At 33.6% G+C, this 6000-nt stretch overlaps 1 protein-coding gene across 3 annotated transcripts in view; it reads right to left on the reverse strand.

Moving 5' to 3' along the window:
• The window catches only part of LOC134527669 (protein Daple), a 33083-nt gene extending 27311 nt beyond the window's left edge, over window positions 1-5772 (reverse strand). For 2 of the 3 annotated variants that reach the window (XM_063360552.1, XM_063360554.1), the window contains exon 1: window positions 4986-5772. The gene's annotated coding sequence lies outside the window, so the exon portion shown is untranslated. Of the gene's footprint in view, window positions 1-4726 lie in introns of all 3 variants that reach the window. The other variant, XM_063360553.1, reaches the window with a different exon arrangement.
• Between the last annotated feature and the right edge of the window lie 228 nt (window positions 5773-6000).

Consider the following 6000-nt stretch of genomic DNA (forward strand, 5'->3'; position numbering starts at 1 on the left):
CCAAATTTATTAGCCAATGTTACTTGGTGAGGATCTAGTTTACACCTAGCTTAAAAACAACTACTCCATACAATGGTTAAGCCCGGGATACATTCGCAACAGCACGCAAACTGCACAGAAGTTCAACATACACTATTAGATATGAGCTGCCACATTGGCAAATAGCACACGCACAGAAAAATAGCACAGGATCGGCGCATAGAAAGTTCATTAACTTTTAACTTTTAGGTTATTTTCTGAGCGCGACCCTGGTGGTAGCCAATCAGCAAACAGTTTAAGTACTACTCTAGTGGGCTTATAAAAGAACAATTGTCACGAAAGTATTGGTGCTGTTGACTTGAGTAGTTTGTTATTGTTTTCAAACACGCGATAACATAAAAATGGAAGGCACATTTGATAGCTTTTTGATAGCTGTAATAGAAAGTAAAAATATTTTGTATGACAGGGGATCCGCAGGATACAAAAATGAAGAAGCTAAATAAAATGCTTGGAAGTCCGTGTCTGAATGTGTTAAAGAAGCCGGATTTGAAATAAACAGTGATATATATTTTTGAATGCTCATTGTGTTTTGTATGTAAACTTTGAAGTATTTAAAATATTTCTGGGTTAAACGAAAACCATACCACAATAATAGAGCTGTAGCAAACCATATGTATTCGGTACTGAGTAACGGGTGCGACATCTAGTAACTAGACTTGTGTAGTTCGCGAACGAACTAGTTCGGAAGAGCGCTCCCACAGACGAACTACGCTAACTAGTTCCCAGATCCCTCGCTCCTCAGTTCATTAGTTCGTTCTTTTTCCGATCTCCTTCTTTTAGTTCTGTGCACATGATCTGGCTCTTATCAAAAGTCGTCACTCGTTCTCCCTTTCGAGTATTAATTACGGCTTTGTCGCTGGTCCTTTTTGGCTGGCTATCGTTATCTGCTCGGGTCGGATAGCTGAAATTTCAGACGTCTAACGGATACTGACTTTACAAAAATATTGACTCTTGATCGCTGCAAATGTTTACTGCAATGATACATTTTCAAATATGATCGTTTTGTTGATGATGATAGCTTTATACTCGTGTCCGAGCACGGTTACCCCAGGGTAAAATGCCAGTACATGCAGTGTTAAGTAATTATCTCAAAAATAATAAGTGTGGAGCACATTTTTTGTTAACTTCACTCATATTTATTGTTAGCATTTTTTTATTATTATTTCCAAAATTTGTGTGTGTATGTGAAAAAAATTCTTAACTACTATGTACTTAACATTTGACATTGTCGACTGTAGATACTTTTCATGTTACCCTATATGCTATATTCTTTGATCAGATGTCTTTAGCTCTTGTGAATGCGCACGTCTAAAACTTTAAAAAAAAATTAAAATTTGTATATTTATAAAACGGTATTTTATTCATTAAAATAAACACATTTCATAAATAATATTTCTTAAACTAGCTATAAAATAAATCCTTTCATAAATTAAATTTTTTCAATTATAGAGTATGTTAAGTGAAGAATAAAAACATAACTGTTATATACACCATTTTACCCAATTATGTAAATTATTGTTTTATTTACTCATTTGATGTATAAGAACCCAAAAAAAGGATAATAATCAAGGCGTTCACAACACTGATCATTATAAAAAAATAACTACTATACCGTACAAAGAAGATCGCCTGCAGTAGCAGTCGCAAAGCGAACGAACTATCCGTGACCTGTCTTCTTTGAATTCGAGATGGGAGCGGACGAACCAACGACCTAGAGATATATAGACTGCTAGTGGGAGGCCATCTTTGATTCCAATTGAATTTGACAGAATGGTGGGCAAACAGTGCTTTGTTAGCAGACGACATACGTTGACAGCAATAATACGGGATGAATTTGTAAAATTACGTGGTGAATGAACAGATGATGTGTTGAATTGATTGAATTTACTTTCAAAATATAATTTTTGAAGTGTATTTTCTTTTAGGAGTTATCTTAATTTTTAAATATTTGTTTACTTTAAAAATCCGAATGTAATCTCAACTTTTAAATAATAAAAAAAAAATGATGTCAAAAGTAATCAATACAATAATGATTGATTTCAGCTTCTTATACATAAATTAGCTTCATTTAAATATTGATGTGTATGTTAAAAATTTAGGATTTGTGTTACGAATATAATGAGAAGTGCGAGTTTTGGGTGGTCATAAGGTTATGTACTCACACCAGTGTTCAGCAAATGTGCTGTAAATTTTGTTATACATAACTAAAATTTGTGCTTGACAATAACTGTTAAACATTTACACCTACCTAGGCAATAATTTTCTTTTTGAAGTTGTCAGTCTACTGTTACGTTTTCCTGTATTACATTTCTTGTATTTATTAATGTAATTCTAGAGTAGATAAAAATTTCAAACTTTGGTGACAGTGTTATGAATCATATCAACAGTGTTTATTTATGTGAATTTTATTTTAAGGCAACAAGTATACATCAAAATAGTCCACGCATAAATTCAGTTACAATTACTTCAAATCTTCCTGGCCCAATTTAGTCCCATTGGGCAATATCTCTTAACAGTCAAAATTTGGAACTGAGTTTCTTTGCTTACAATTTAGTATACTTCAAGATTCTAACAAGGACTTGTTGGTTTTAATCATGACATAGTATGTAGTTACAGACATCCAGAAACTACACAGGCTACGGAGTAGTAGTAGTAGTAGTTAGAAAATTAAATAGCATGGTATAATAGGCCTCTTGGAGAAACTCACCGTGTAAAATGAGTTAATGTATTGTGCACTACACTGCTTCCACTCAATACATTTCTCCATAAGTATGATTTTAAATAGACAAACAATTATGGTATGTACCATTGATTTTTCTTACGTCATGTAGTAGGTACATTGCACATCTTTGATTGACTTTACTAAATTGCATCCAGTGGAGTTTTCCTGTGGGGCAGATCAAGTCTGCAGGAAAGCCTCTGAATTAAAAAAAAAAAAATTTCTGCATCCTAACATGTTTTCCATTCAGCAGAAGCTCCAGGAAGACACTTTGAGAGGGACTATCATACAAAGAAACATGATGTTAAGGCTTCCTTTATGGTGGGCCACTGCAAATGCGCCGAAAGAAACACGCAACGCCATGGTCACATAAAACCAAATACCTACTGAGTGGTGCTGTCATGCCAGCATTTGTCGGGGGTCGAGCACACTTCTGGAGCCATGCTTGTTTCCAATCATACTATAAAAGGGTGGTGTTCAAATTGTTCACCATTTTAACAAGCCTATGTATACACTGCACATCTAATAATTTTAAAAGTAATTACAGAAATGAGCAGCTTCACAGAAATGTGTATATTACATAATTAAAATTTTAAAAAATGTTGTGTAGGTAAGGTGAGCAACATTACACGTAAATTACTATTTCTACAAGAGTTTACGCAATAACCAATTAAAGATAATAGTTATTTTTCAAAGTAGGTTTTCCTGGGAAATAGGCAAATAATGAATGTGAAAGATTTAATAGGCCTATTGGGGGAAACACCACGTAAAACAATGAGTAGACTAAACACATTGAGCACTGTAGGCTTGAGACAAGGTTCATAGTTTCTCCAGACACACGAGTTTCGATAAGTCACCAGCTAAGATAGTATGAACCGGTAATTTTTTTCCTCGTGTAAATTGAACGTCTTTGATTTAAGTATATCCGGTGGATTTTGTCTACATAAAGGCAGGATAGGTTTGAAGGAAAGCAATTTTTTTTGTCCTGAATAAAATATATATATATTTGTGTATTAATCTTTTTACCCATTTTCTGGGAGGGAATTGTGATACCTTAAATAGTTTACCATTTCAAAAAGTGGTTAGGTTAGGTACATTAAAAATACTCTGAAATTGTGTGCATAGTAGGTTCGGTTATGTCAGCCATATTAAGTGAAAAGATTGAGAGGTTAGGTAAGCAAAGTTAATCATACTTTAATTACCATTTCAACAAGATATTATGCATTATTAAGGTAGCTGATCCAACCAATCATTTACTTAACAATTATTTTCTAAAATCTGCTAATCTCCAGTATTACTGGTTCAGCAATTTATGTACATAGAGCCTTATTTTTAGGGTTGGCTTTTCAAGGTGGAGAGTCAAAAATGATTCTTTTTTTACTGCTATAAATGCTAATTTTCTCGAAAAATGGGTAAGTATAAATATGTTACTTAAATTTCTATAAAGAGAAGGTCTGGGGAGAGAGCACCTGAAGACAATACAGTAAATTTAGAAAGTAGAGGCTCCTGGGGAAATGGCAAATAATAACAAAACTGAAAGGTTTTAAAGTGATAAATAAATTACATTTTTTCAAAAAACAATGCAACCCAGATTATACGTATTAATGTAGCTGACTCAAATTTTTACTTCAGCTATTACGTATGCACTTTATTTTCTAGAGCCACTACTTTCAAGATTTAAAAAAAAAAAAATTGGACGACACTGTTATAATTGTACATAATATTATCATGAGGTAGAGCAGTTTGTGATGACAATTTTATTTGTATTTAAAACATCAACACACAGTCTAGGTTTGCACTCGTCCAATGATTTCCTCTTAAAATCTATCCTAGCAATAGGTTTGTTTTATCTTGCTACGTAATTTAGATTATCCTGTTTAAAAAGTTGCATTGAATCTGAAATATTATTACAGTAAAGACACAACTAAAACTCGTAATGAACGAATACGACTACAATAACAAACCCACACAAATCATTTAAAGCTGGGTTTACGATTGATTTCCTTAAGAATTATAACTTAACATCGAGCACACGATTAAGTCAAAACTACATTTTCCAGTTTATGATTGACATAGAAGTCGTTAATTCTAACCAATCAAAGCACAAAACACATGGTCGGCCATTGTTCGAAACGGAGAAGCAGGTTTGAAATAGGTTATTGACCAATGGGATATCAATTTTTCGAAATGGATGATGATTACAAATGACAAATATACGAATTCTAACCCAAAATACTGCCCCGCTCGGTCCAATAATAAGACATAAACTTCCGGTTGAAAGGTTCCGGTTTGTTGTGATTGGTCGCTTCCCTTAAGTCTTAACGAAAAATATAAAATATAACAATTTCTGTTAAGTCTTAAGTCATCATATGGTTCGCACACGACCCGTCAAAATTCTCACACGACAATCATAAACCATTCCACTAGTTTACATAGAGTCATATGGTAAGTACACGACTAAGTCTCAAGTCTTAATTCTTAATTTTCAATCGTAAACCCACCTTTAAAGCTGGGTTTACGATTGATTTCCTTAAGAATTATAACTTAACATCGAGCACACGATTAAGTCAAAACTACATTTTCCAGTTTATGATCGACACAGAAGTCGTTAATTCCAACCAATCACAGCACAAAAACACATGGTCGGCCATTGTTCGAAACGGATAAGCAGGTTTGAAATAGGTTATTGACAAATGGGATATCTATTTTTCGAAATGGATGATGATTACAAATGACAAATATACGAATTCTAACCCAAAATACTGCCTCGCTCGGTCCAATAATAAGACATAAACTTCCGGTTGAAAGGTTCCGGTTTGTTGTGATTGGTCGCTTCCCTTAAGTCTTAACGAAATATATAAAATATAACCATTTTTGTTAAGTCTTAAGTCATCATATGGTTCGCATACGACCCGTCAAAATTCACACACGACAATCATAAACCATTCCACTAGTTTACATAGAGTCATGTGGTAAGTACACGACTAAGTCTTAAGTCTTAATTCTTAATTTTCAATCGTAAACCCACCTTAAAAGTGGTCATTATTCAATTGCAGTCGATTATTTTTAATTAATAGTACTTGGTGATGAGATGAATTCCATGTACTGTATCAAATTACCTACCCGAAATACAGATATAATTGTTCAATAACTGATCTACATATTGGTCACAAGCGTTGGGTCGAAGAAGGGTTAGTATTTTCTAGCGCATTTAATGTCGTACTTACACATCGCACTACAAT

Source organism: Bacillus rossius, chromosome 1 (genome assembly GCF_032445375.1).
Source record: "Bacillus rossius redtenbacheri isolate Brsri chromosome 1, Brsri_v3, whole genome shotgun sequence".
NCBI classification, from domain to species: domain Eukaryota; kingdom Metazoa; phylum Arthropoda; class Insecta; order Phasmatodea; family Bacillidae; genus Bacillus; species Bacillus rossius.